The sequence below is a fragment of the Emydura macquarii genome, unplaced genomic scaffold (genome assembly GCF_026122565.2).
Source record: "Emydura macquarii macquarii isolate MOO-44397 ecotype Brisbane River unplaced genomic scaffold, CSIRO-AGI_Emac_v2 contig_2211, whole genome shotgun sequence".
Taxonomy (NCBI): domain Eukaryota; kingdom Metazoa; phylum Chordata; order Testudines; family Chelidae; genus Emydura; species Emydura macquarii.
This window is the reverse complement of record NW_027132348.1, coordinates 52,215-64,451: the sequence shown is the minus strand read 5'-3', so window position 1 is coordinate 64,451 and position 12,237 is coordinate 52,215. Positions and strand designations below refer to the sequence as shown.

The following is a 12,237-nucleotide window of genomic DNA, read 5'->3' as shown; positions in this document are numbered from 1 at the left end:
AACATTGACAATTGTGGTAGCTCTTCAAGAGTTACTAGTGATTTTGAGAGTCTCTATTTTGCCCCTCTCCCCCATCATGAGACAGCTGAAATGGGCCTGATTGTTGAACACCCACTCTCTGAAACTCAGGTCCCCTTAATGTCTCAAATTGAGCACCAAAGGCACCAGTTACTTCTGAGAAATCTTGGCCTTCGCATGGTGTAGCAATCATTGTACATTTTCAATTGTATGAGATGTCAAGAGCCTAGAGGCAGGCGGGGACAAATCAAAATAAGTGAAATTATAATTACCCAGAGATTCATGCATAACTGAAGACAGCATCACTCACACCCCTAATGAGTGAACATGCAGATATTGCCTAAGGACTACACTATTCAGATAGTGCATGTCAGCAACAATAATTTTTTCTGACACTTCTCATAGGAATACATAGATACTGTTGTAGCCTGACCTGATAGTCCCTTGGGGCTCTGCTATTGTCTTCTGTTTAGACTAGTTGCACTAAGGTAAGGTAAATTGCTCTACATCAGCATTGTTTTACATTAGCATTGTATCATGTAGCCACTGTAAACTAAAGATCTACAATCAACAGGGCCAGGAATATGGTATGAAGCTTATACAAGATGTTTGCAAAGCAATGCAGGCACAGCCCTGGAAAAGATAGTCTTAACTTGACCAATAGGAAAGAACTGTGAAGGTTTAACGAAGCCCATTCTTACTAGATACATTGGCATGGATGCCAGGGTCCATGGGGAGCCTTTTGAAAAGGATTGCTATTGTTCTCCACGTTCTGTTCATTTTGCATTGGACCTTGTGAAGGGACATGCCCTCAGTCTGAGGGAGAGGAGGCCAGCAAGCTCCTTTGGGCCTATTTAGCTCTAACAAGGCACACTTGAAAGGCTTGTGCAGCCTGGAGAGGAGGAACTTAGAAAGAAAACCTACCACAAGGAAAGGGTGGTGAACAGGAGGAGGGCTCAGAGACAGGTCAGCCAAGAAGGAGACAGTCGCAGGCTCCACCACTATTGAAGCTACACTGACCAGCTGCAAAGCAGTGCCGCCCAAGAGGAGGGATTGAAAGTAGACCCCCACTAAGGGGTAATTGAGCTTGGTCTATCAGAGTCTTAGACCAAAGCTCTGAATCCAGAAAGACAGGCCACCTCTGCCTTTTTCTTCATCCAGATTCCTCTCACAGGAAAGAGAATCTCATCTGTTTAACTCAGAAAACCCGTCAGATGCTACAAATAGAGGAGGAAGGACAGAAAGGACTGACAATGAGGTCTGAAGGAGGCCCCCCCCCCCCACCTTCTCAACCTTCTGCTACATTTTAGCTAGTATTTAAAGAGTAACAGCAGTTCTATACACAAGTCTTTTAGACCCCACAATGTGTTAAATCGCTTTAGAAATCAAACTGAGCAATGTTATCAGATTTTATTTTCTCTGTCCATTTGTATTTTTATAAAGAGTAAAAGCATCCAATCTTTGGATAGCTAACCTTTGGGGACCACACTGGCAATTTGACAGCAGCCAGAAGGCTGCATTTAATTTGTAAAAACACATTACAGCCACCCTCCTCTTCAATAAGGAGTTGCATTCCACAGAGACTATAAGTCACAACATTCAATATAACCTACAGAAATGGTATGTCCCTGCATGTATTGTTCCATCTTGATCCAAACAGACTCCATGTTGCATGCTGGACTCTAATCTGAGAGCATGTCTTTGTATTAACATTGAAGGAGGCCACAGGACACAAACTTCAGTCTTCACAAGTCATGCACTATAGAAGTGTGTAGCTCAGTTAAGGGTGACTATAGTCAGCTAGTACATGAATTTAGTTTGCTTTCAAAGTGTTGGAGCATCAAGTTCAAAATATTATACTGGTGACATTTGTGTTGACATAAGGGTAGTCACGTCTATCAATGCGTATTCAACTCCTAACCCAGGGCCAGCTCTTGGAGTTCCTTACATGTAGAATTCCCACTGATTTCAGGATCAGGCCTTTGATCTGCACCCTGTTGAAGTGTAATAATTACTTGATTAAAATAAGAACCAGGATCTCAAGATATGCTGATTTATACCACCTAACTAAGGTCCACATAGCTATGTTGATTTATGACAGCTGAGAATCTTGTCTCCAGAACTTACTTTTTAATTAAATACACTCAGTGGCCAGAAGGGTCCAATTATGGTCATTTAGTCTGACTTCACGTTTATAATTAAACAGCCTGGGGCATTTGAAGGTGTTGGAAAGGGAAAAAAATTAGAGATCAGAGTTCTGTGTGTCCCAGAAAGATATGTACATTTCCATGGTATATTTAAGCATTATTTAATCTTATTTTTTTTTAAGACAGTTCAATTTCTTACAAAGATTTACTGGCATGAAATTCATTCTTGGTGTTACTTTAATGGGGGTGACACCCATCTCTCACAAGCACCCCACTCTGGTCAGGTATGTCTGCACCTCCCAATTTATGTTGACCCCTTCTGGCAGTTTCTCATGATTCAGCCCTCCAGGTGAGTCACACAGTCTGTATAGAACAACTCAAAACAGACTACTTCCAGGCTATTAATCCAGAATCTTTTAGGACTCCGGCCCCAATAGGAGTCATGCTCCCAAGGGCTTATTCTCTGGAGACAGTACACTTTGATCTGTTCTAGCCCCAGATGGGCCTCTTAATAGTTCAAATGCCCTTCCAGGGGCTTAATCACTGTCCAATTATAGTCCACTTCCCCAGTAGCCTATGGGGGTGGGGTGGGGTGGGGACAGGACCACCCACTCCAGGTCCCAGCCCATGGACCTTAAAATAGCAGCTATGCACTGCTGTGTTCCTATAGCTAAACTGTTTTCAATTCCCTGGGCCACTTCCCTGTGGTCCCAGCTTTCACCAATGCCTCACCCTCATCTGAGGGCTTTTCTCTGTTTAGGCCCAGCAGCCAGCCAGGAACTCTTGCTCCACTGGTCCCTGCCAGCACTGAGCTGGCTGTGGTGCTGTAGTTCTCTTTGGCCAGCCAGGAGCACCATCTGCACTCCTTTGACTCCAGCAAGGAACTGACTCTGGGCTGCACTACAATGCCTTTTATACTAGTTTGCAACCCTCTGATTGGCTAGCCCCTTGCATATTTCCCTTCCTGATTGGCCCCTTCTGCACACTCTCTCTAGGCTGCTTGGAGGACTTACTTCTGCTGCTCCTTTCCAGGGATAGGTGTGGCAGGACTCTGAGGCATCCAAGCAGGGGGCCCACACTGTTAGGTTCAGTGTATCTACTGTGCAAAGCAAATGGTCACAAAAAATTATACTCTGACCCCAAAACTGAGATCCAGCTAAAAATATTTCCAAGTTTTGGCCATAAATTTTGCATTTTCCTTGGTAACCAAGTCAGCAGGCCATGCATTCAACAATGGCCTACCACAGAGATCAGTCCTTGCAATGATCCTTTTAAAAATCTCTGAGAGCAGCCTTCCCTGACAAGCATCATGGAAATTTATCTATGCTGATAACATTGCTCTGAATACACAGGCATAGTATTTACCTACCATTGAACAAATCCTAACCAAAGATCTTAACCATGGAATAATATTTCTTATATTGCCAGCTAAAACCAAACTCAGCTAGGACTGCAGAGTCACCATTTCATCTAAATTTAAGGGGGCTGTTGGTTTCTTACTGAAACTTCATAGGTTTTTTTTAGTTGGCCTTCTCCCAGCATCAGGAGAATGGGGGAGGGCCAAAAAGGACTCAGTCCTGAAACTGAAAGATCCCCAGGGCAAAACAGGGACAGACCAGCACACCAAGTCAGTTGATTGACAGCGCAGGCAGACCACTTGGGGGAATCAAGAACCAGGACCCATCCTCCATGTGAAGTGGGGCTGCCAGGGCAGAGTAAGACAGAGCCAGGGAAAGTGCAGCAGCCCAAAATTGGGAAGCCAGAGCATCATTGAGGCAATAGTGGTTGGGTGAGTCTCCCGCTCTTGCGGCAGGGACGCGCGTGCTGGTCCAAGGAGAAAGGGAGGAAGAGAGACAGGCCCCTTTCCCAACATCTGTTGAGAGGGTTGTAAGTGCCAGACCAGCACCCTACCCCGAGCCCTGGGACACTAGTCAAGAGGGCCAGAACCAAAGTTCTGTCAGAGTCCAAAACTAATCTGGAGAGTTCCACACCAGCAGTGTCACAACAGAACATTCAAGTCCACGAAGAAGACATCAGACTTGTAAATTTGTTACTGTAAAGTTTATTGCACTTTAGAGACTGCTGCATTGAACTTTACCCAAGCCATTTCCTCATGGTGCTTATGTTGTGAGGAGTTTTTAATCCCCAAAGAAACAGTTTTGATGTCAATAATTGTATATGTTTAAGTGAGTTGTAGTATTTATGGGTTAAAGGGTAACAAGTTAGGAGCATCATGGAATAGGTGCAACCTCGTCCCTGCTCAGAGTTGCCCAGGGAGACACTGAGGTAAACACTCAGGAACCCCTGGGTTCAGTCCTCCCTGCATGGTGCAAGTGCGCATGCAGAGCTGGAAGGGCGACAAGTCAAGATGTGTAGCTACTGACATAAGTGAATCAGGGCAGGGACTCCAATCATTCTGTCACTTGGTTCAGCTTGGGGTACTGTGTACCTAGAGATATTCCCTTGCTACAGCAGGACAAATCCTCTGCTTACATAAACAATCAAAAGATTAGGACAGTACTGCACATGGACTTCTGTGGCAAGCACATAAGACAATCCCACCCCAAAATGCTTTGGTGTGACATTTGACCAGAACTTACATACCACCAGCACCTGAAAAATATCAGTAAAATAAGAGGGTAAGTGTCATCCAGAAACTACCAATGCAAAAACAAAACCACCCCACAACAAAAAAAAAAAAAAAAAAAAATGACCTCACCACACAACACCCCTCTACAGACCTTCACTGGCACTTGTCTATGGACTACTAGTTACCAACCTAGACAGACCGCTCCAACACACTAGTCAATTTTTTAATTTATCATGGGGATTCTAGGCACAGTAAAAAAAACAAAAAAACAAAAAAAAAAAACCAATGCCACCACTGTAGCTTCCTGTACTAGTGCACATCTACCCACTCCATATTCATCCAGAGAATCCTTTGGCATCCATATATGAAGGAACAAGAAACTTCAAACACATGAAGACTAAATAACAGATTCTGGCTCAAATCCAGAACATTTTTGGCTTGCAGAACAAGAGCTCAAAGACTCATGTTTGCCATTGATCTTCGGGTCAGAACCAAGGTGGAAGGCTATCAACGTCTTAAGCAATCACCTCATCAAGGACCCAAATGAAGATCCTAGTGTCTTTTTGCACCCAGGGCAAATATGCGTCCCTTTGAATTGTGGACTTGCCTCCTGCATAAATGGAGACAGACATTATCCTATTTGTGACTGTGGAAAGAATTCAAAGTGTGGAACACTTCATCAACCAATGTCCCTGTAAGCGTTTCTGGTTCCGCGGGAGGCCACAGCGGCTTCCTACAAACAGGGAATAGCTCGCGTTTGGCGAGTGAGTAGTCCTACTAGTCCGCCCTTAGGCAGGGTGAGCAGCAGTTACTCGCTCCGGCCCTCGGTCAGGGCGGGCGAGCAAAGAGTCAGTTGCTCCGACCCCTAGGCAGGGTGAGCAGAGGATGCAACAGCTTCCGGCGGGGTCAGGAGAGCAATCCTCCTGGGGTGGCTAGGGCAAAGGGGGAAGGGGAGGGGGACGCAGGCCCACCCGTCTCCACTGCATCCCAGCCCAGGGCCCTAGTAGTGGCAGAAGCGGCTGCCACTGTGCCGGCGGGGCTCCCGCCGCAACACACCGGCTATAAGGCGGCTTCAGCCACAGGCCGTGGCTGTCCCTGGGCTACTTCCTCCCCACTGACCCTAGTACCTGCCTCCTCCGTGCCACAAAGGTGGTCCTCCAGGGGTAGCGCCGTCAGTCCTTCCTCGTCGACCGGGGGTAAGGCGGGGAGCTCCTCTTCAGGGGGCAGCTCCTCAAGGTCGTTGGATGCGGGGAGCGGCTCAGCCTCGGGCAGCTCCTCCAAGTCCAGCCCCGCTGTAGGGAGGGGCTCGGCGGCTGGCAGTTCCTCCAGATCTAGCCCAGCCTCCGGGGGTGCCCGCCACTCGGGCCGCTCTGGGGTCTCGGCCCAGTCTGGCAGCTCCAGCGTACGGCCCCGGGCTCGGGGTAACTCGGCCCAGTCGTCTTGGCCGGGTTGCCTAGTCCAGCTTCTCGAGGGCCCTATCCAATCCCCTGGCCCAGGTGGGGCCGGGGTTCTTCGTCGGCGGTTAGGCTCTGGCCTAGGCCTCTGCTGGCGAGGCAGCACGTCCGCCTCTGGCAGCAGTCTGCCCTCTACTGAGCTCAGGGGCCAGGCTTTTGTACTTCCCCTTCCTGTTGGGGCTCCGCCCTGTGGCAGCCAATTGGCCTGGCCGGGTTGTCCTATCCCGGCCCGGGCCCTTTGTTGCCGGGCAGACTCCAGGGCAGGGGGTGAGTTGAGCCAATCAGAGCGCGGGCGTCCTTCCTCAGGCTCTGGTTCCGCGGGCGGCCACAGCGGCTTCCTACAGTCCCAAATAATCTCCGTGGTATTTCTGCCTTCCACTCCACATCACCTGTCCAAGCAATCAGTTGGGCTGCCAACTTGGACTTAAACATCTATTATTGCTGGTTTTAAGCCATAAGAAAGAAGGTACAGCTTCTGGGGGGAAAAAAAAAAAAAAAAAAGTGTTCACTCATAGTTTGAGTCCCCCACACTAGCCAACAGTTCCTTTGTACAGATGAGAAGTCGCCATTGCAGGAAGTCCTAGTCAGAGGGAGAGATTCTGTTCAGGCAGCTATGATCAAGGTTTTTGTCCTAATATTCAAAGCCTGCCATGGGGTTGAACTGGAATCTACACTCAGCAGGAAGCCTGTCCAGAAAGCAGAGCGCTGCCATGATGTCCTCATGGCAACCTAACTTATGCAAAGGGGAGGCGGTGTTTGGTAGCAGTTTAGTTTCACGTCACATGATCTCACTGCTAGATAGAATGAGTTGCAGTAATCAGGCCTGGAGGCCATAAGCCATGAACCACTGCAATCAGATTTGTGTTCAAGAGGATAGGATATAATGTCCTTACTAGTCACAGATGGAAATGGCAGTGTTGCCAACCTGGGCTATTTGGGCATCCAAAGCAGCAAAGAGAAATCCAAAAAGGAGCACAAGGCTGTGTGCTGATCGAACAATTTGAGGGCATCTGTCTTCAACATGGGCAGGTGTTGAAGGAGGCAGCAAATTCTTCAAAAACTTTTCATCCAATGTGACTGAAGTCACGCCTGAGTTCAACTTTAGTCAGCTGCTCTTCACTCAACTGCTGATTTTTGCTAAGCATTGAGAGCGCTAGGAGATGGGGCTGTTTATGTCTGACAAATATGAGGTCGTAAAGAGCTGGATGCCTTTCTGAATATTGCTGCCAAACTTTCTCTCACCCGCTCTCCCATAGGCTTCATGGGGTTGAATAATATAGGGGAGAAGACTGAACCTTAGGGAACTTGCATTTCAGGGTGCTTCCATTCACCCAGCAGCTTCTAGGAAGCAGGAAAGGAGTATTTGGTGAGCAACCGCATCCGATGCCCAGAGAGGTTCAGCACAATGCCTGTAGAAGCACTTAATTTATGGACAAGAAGAGGTTATCCACCAGGTAACAATTGCTTCTGTACCATGTCCTGAAACCTGACTCAGAGGAACATGGGACCCTAGTAGCTGACACTGAAGACTTTTTTTTAAACTTAATTTCTCAGTTAGCTTGCTTAGAAAAGGAAGATTAGACATCAAGTGATAATTTGCAACATTTCTAAAGTCAAGCAATAGTTTCTTTAATACTGATCAGATTATTGCAAGTTTCAGGGTGAATAGCAGACTCCCTGGGGGAATGATTGTGATCAACTGGCACCAGCTACATTTATCTACATTCTATGTGGGATGATTCTGATGTTTTAGGATTATATATTTTGGTCTATACTTTTGGAAACTGGCAAATGTACCAATACTGCAGTTAACGTAAATATAGTTGTACCATGACAATCAAATTATTGACCTGTATTGCTTTGCTATTATGAAGATAAAGTTACTAGCATCTCATAATTACACAAATGAGTGGTATATAATTTGAACAGCTTCAGAACACGCAAGAGAAAGATTAATGATCTGCACAGATGAGGAAACAGGAAGTTTCTCAGGACATGCAGCTTTCTTTGGTGCTTAGAGCAGCTTTCAGCTGCGACTGCAAATTTGCTTGGATTCCTAAGCCAGTGATGACCTCTCTTCCCTCTGCAGTCGTATTGAATTGATTTTATATGCACCATCTTCTGGATGAGTTAACCAATCATTTTGTGCTAAGCAGTGAATCTCCAGCTATCATGTCAGTTTCTCTTTGCCAAACCCCTTGAGAAAATAAAATCAAACAGAAAATAAAATTTGTTTTCATGTAATAACTTTCATTTCCAGGTATCCTAAAGACAATGAAAGATACTGACAATGCAATAACTTCCTAGGCAAATGTGGTAGCCATTATGTGTTTGGAAATAATTCAGAGACCTGGACATGACAGTAAGCCTGTTAAATGGAGAATGAAAAGCAAGTTGGCCAAGACACTACAATTATTCTCTACTTTAGGGTGGTTTCTTAAACTATTGTGCATAGACCAGTGGTTCTCAGAGCCATTCCTAACAGTCCACGTTTTGAGGGACCCGTTCAAGGTGAAGTGGCCCGTTAATACCCCTCCACTCATAGGGAAGAAAGGAAGAAGGGGAAAGCAGCCAGGGAGGAGCAGGTTGTTAGTGGGTTATAGATTGCTGTAATAAACCATAAATCCAACATCTCAGTTCTGTCCATTTAGTGTCTAGCAAAGTTATGAATTTAAGCTCTCAGGCTCCTCTTTTGAAAATGCTGTGCAGGTTTCCTTTGAGAATGGGGACTGATAGGGTAGATAGTGATCACTTTGTGAAAAGTGTTCATCCACAGGTAATGAGAGTTTGAGAATGTAGTGATTGTCTGGTTTCACTCAATACTTGCTATCAAGGCATTTAGGGCACTGGATATGGTATACCACACGTGACAGGCATGTTTCAGACTCATGGATTTTGCATGGTGTGTCGTGGGGAGGTGTTGATCATTGTAGCAGCGGAGGTGTGTGCTCAGATTTTGCATCTGTTGTTCTGGCAGAGTCTGGTGCCACTTTCATTGGTATGCCCTGTTTTGTGAGGTATTTGCTTTTGGTGAGGAGCCTCGGAGCAGTTGTTTGAAGGGGTTCAGGAAAGATTTCTTTCAGGATAGGGTCCCCGATCAAGTATGAGTTGTGGATGTTAGATACCCTGCATTTATGGCTTATAACCATCTATAACCCTCTATTCTGTCCCTCCCCCCCTATGACTGGAGGGGTGTTATTGGCCACTTCACCTTGAATGGGTGCCTCAAAATGTGTTAACTCCTTATGCAAAAGAATCTGTTCCACTTTGTATTTAGCTGTGACAATGAGTATATTTCCCAGACTAGAAGAGCAGCTCTGTTTAAGCTTGACAGCTTGTCTCTCTCACCAACAGAAGTTGGTCCAATAAAAGATATTACCTCACCCACCTGATCTCTAATATCCTGGGGCAACAATACTGCAGAATATAGAAAGAAAACAGCAATCTGATAAGCTAGCAATGTAGGCTGGTGGTTACATTTTCACCTGGATGACTACCAGAGGTAGGTAGAAAGATTGACATATCTAATACCACAGTATATACCTAATGGTGGGCTGAACTGGCAACAAACCAGAGTCTGGTGTGGGATTTCTGAATCTCAACATTGTGCTCAGTTCATTGACTGAGTTAAGATATGGGCAAAATATTCACTCAGGGCATGTAAGGAAGTAAGATGGAACAGTAATTTGCACACTGGTACAATACATTGCTATTGCAGTTAGTCTAATAGAGGGGCAGGGGGAGAACACAGGCCGAGTGTGGGATGTAGAGAGGAGAATTAACATTTAATAGTTACAGTCATCCAGCAGTGGTGTACATGGGTGTAAGGTTGACTAACCACAAAATTTAAACTAAAGTACCCCCACCCGCACCTCTTCAATTTAATTCTAGTGTAGTAGTGACTGCTATGCAGTATGTAGTGTCTGCACCAGCTCAGACACCAGGACCTACAGCTGACTACATTAGAATACTGATCTCTCAACTACTATTACACAAGCATAAGATGGTGGAAGAAGATTTTTCTTAAAAGTTGACAGTGTGCCCACCAACCCCACATTAGGCCGATAAGGATGCCACAAGCCCACTGTGGTACCCTGCAACACAATCCTATGTCTTTGAGCTTTCCCAAAAAAAAGACTAAAATCCATGTCTATTAGTGAGAGAGGGAGAAAAAGATTATCAGTTCCTTACCATGTCTGAAGGAACAGACTATAAACTAGTACTAAAAATCTGAAAGGAAAAAGTTTAGTCAACTGGTTATTGGCGTCATATCATTTTTATTATCTTCCTTTGGCCCCTAGGCACCACTGAGAGAGAACAAGGAAAAATTTGCAATGTTTCCTTGATGTCTTTTCCCCAAATCCCTGAAAGTTAAACAAAAACACCAATATTAAATTAGTTGTCTAAAGTTACAAATTAAGGGATTGATCCTGAAAGATGCCAAATACCTCAATCATTGTTGAGGTGCTCAACACATCTTGGAGTACCCCGCTCTTCACAGCAAAAGGCACAAGGTTAATGACAGTCAGGATGAGACCCCAGAAATTATGTTCAAGTCTCCAACTACTCCACTAAAGATACATGCTCACAAAAGAACAACATTTAGGGCCCAATCCAGCAGAGTACTTAAGCACATGCTTAATTTGAAACACTTAATTACATCAGCTACTCGTGCTTTTAAGTTCAGCAGGTGTTTAAAAGAGTAGAATAGTGGACTTACCACTGGAGTACCCCCTTGTGGCAGAGCATGGCTGCTCTTTCCTCTCTAGGACCTTCCTGCTGATGGTCACTCACTCCAGTCCCATGGTGGTTTGCCTCTTCTCAAAACTTGGCCTGTTCACATTTCACTTCCATACCTTCTGGGGTAACAAGAGGTCCAACAAGTAGCAGTCCTAATCCTTATGGCTGGTATTCAGTCCTCACACCCTCCTCTCAGGGTTTTAAATTGCTCTTATTGCTCTTACATCTTCCCCTGCTCCCACCCCATCTTCCCAGTGCAGCCCTGTACGCTGAATTCCAATCCAGGAACCCTATAATCAGCAGCCAAAGTCTGCTCCATCAGACACCTCACTGCTGCCTCCCTAGACTCCTTCCTATCATTCATCTTTCTTCAGGCTTCTGCTCCAGCCCTTCCTGGACTTTTTGTAACAAGCAACATCTCCCATGGTTTTTCTGCAGAGGTGTGGTTCATGACTAGGCATTACAGGATTGGAGCAATCACCTGTGGCTGACTGTGTCTTCCACAGTACTCCTGTCCCACCCAGACTTCCTAATCACCCTGCTGGGGCTTCTTGTTTCCCCTCAGCTCTCTCCACTCCCTGCTACTACAAGAGTTGCTGCAGAGTTCTCCCTTTCTCCTTGCAGACTCTTTCTGCTCTACCCTTCACTCCAAATACCCCTTAGGCTTTACAGCTTACAACTTCATCCTGGCTCAGGACAACCCATTCCTAGCCCTAGGCTTCACTACATCTGGCCTCCCAGGTTTCCTCCTAGCTCAGCACCCTCCAGCAGGGGAGGGGGTATCTCTGCCTTTAATCCCCCAGGGAAAGAGGGAGCAACAAACTCCTAGTTATCTCTTTCCTATATCTTCACCCTCTGCTCCTTCCTTTATAAAGACCAAACTCTATCCCAGCTGGGTTTGACCATCAATTATGCCTAACACCATTCCAGGTGTCACCCAGTGGACTCATTGAGTTCAAACTCTTCATTAACCTTAATTAACCAGCATGGGGTTTATACATTGCATGACAAAGAGTTTTGCTTGATTGGGGCCTTTAAAGAGAAATAGAATCAGAAAATAGAATTCATTACAGACTAAGCCAGGACAGGAGGGAACTAATGAAACTAAAGGAGTGTATTCTAGGAAAACAAGCTGAAATCAGTGATCCGTTAGATAATCTAGTTCAGAATTCCTTCCTTCCAGGGTTTAACTTGAATATTGAAAAATCAATATTTTTACTGATTTTTCTATCCTTTCTCATTTTTATTTGTGGACAATTTGTATTAATGCTGATTGCATTGTAGAAAT

At 45.5% G+C, this 12,237-nt stretch overlaps 1 long non-coding RNA gene across 1 annotated transcript; it reads right to left on the bottom strand.

Annotated features, from left to right (window-relative positions):
* Positions 1-1,174: 1,174 nt before the first annotated feature.
* LOC137161000 (uncharacterized) lies at positions 1,175-11,760 on the bottom strand. The gene is made up of 3 exons (XR_010922023.1): positions 10,930-11,760; positions 3,179-3,264; positions 1,175-2,012 (listed from the first exon to the last, which is right to left on the bottom strand). It is a non-coding gene; the product is annotated as an uncharacterized lncRNA (long non-coding RNA).
* Between the last annotated feature and the right edge of the window lie 477 nt (positions 11,761-12,237).